This window comes from Zeus faber (assembly GCF_960531495.2).
Source record: "Zeus faber genome assembly, chromosome: 7".
Classification (NCBI taxonomy): Eukaryota; Metazoa; Chordata; class Actinopteri; order Zeiformes; family Zeidae; genus Zeus; species Zeus faber.
Window position 1 is genome coordinate 14,680,321 of NC_137203.1, and position 949 is coordinate 14,681,269.

Here is a 949-nt window from a genome sequence, read left to right on the forward strand (position 1 = left end):
TGGTTCGTTAGGCAAAGAGCATATCATGAAACCCACACATTAAGAGATGGCACAATGGCCGCTGAATGTTTGCGTTGCTTGATATGTTTGTCAACAGATTGATTATTTGTACAAAGAGGAATAATGAACTTCTGCAATTTGGCATGCCACTTAAAGTAAAAGAGAACTACTGTATATTCACTCACTTAATTATATATACACACACATATATATATATACACACATATATATATATATATATATATGTATATGTATATATATATATATATATATATATATACATATATATATATATATACACACACATATATATATATATACATAGAGTATATACATATGTGTGTGTGTGTGTGTGTGTGGTGTGTGTGTGTATTTGTTTTCATGTCTTATTATTATTTTTTTTAAATTTATTTATTTTTTCTCTTATTTTCATCCCATGCAACCCAACCTGCAACTTCTGTGAGGAAGTACCTAAATCCAGCTATGGAAAGCCTAAATGAAACATCGGGGAGCACCAGAGGGGGGAAGAATGAGCACCACTACTGGATGGACCTTAAGTTAACGACCAGCACAAACTTATTACCGACAACGATGGCAGAATGTGTCTGCGGCAAAGTATGAAAAAATCTGCGTGGCCTGAAGATCCACCGGGCCAAGATGAAATGCTTGGAAAAGGAGCAAGTGGTACAGTGTGCAGGGATCATCTCTGGTGAGACGCAGGAGGAGCCGGGCCCAGAGACACCCCACAGTGTCCGGAACCTCCACGTACCAATCGCCCCAGCCCCAGGCAGAGTAATTGTACATCGTCGGGTCAAGTGGCCTCCAGTTTGATGATGATGTGGACAACATCCTACATCCATCAACCAGATAGGGCAGGAGCCGCAGGTCCTGAAGCAGCAGTACAAGGAAGCGCGAGAAGAAGGACCAGTTGGAAGGACATTCAGGAGGT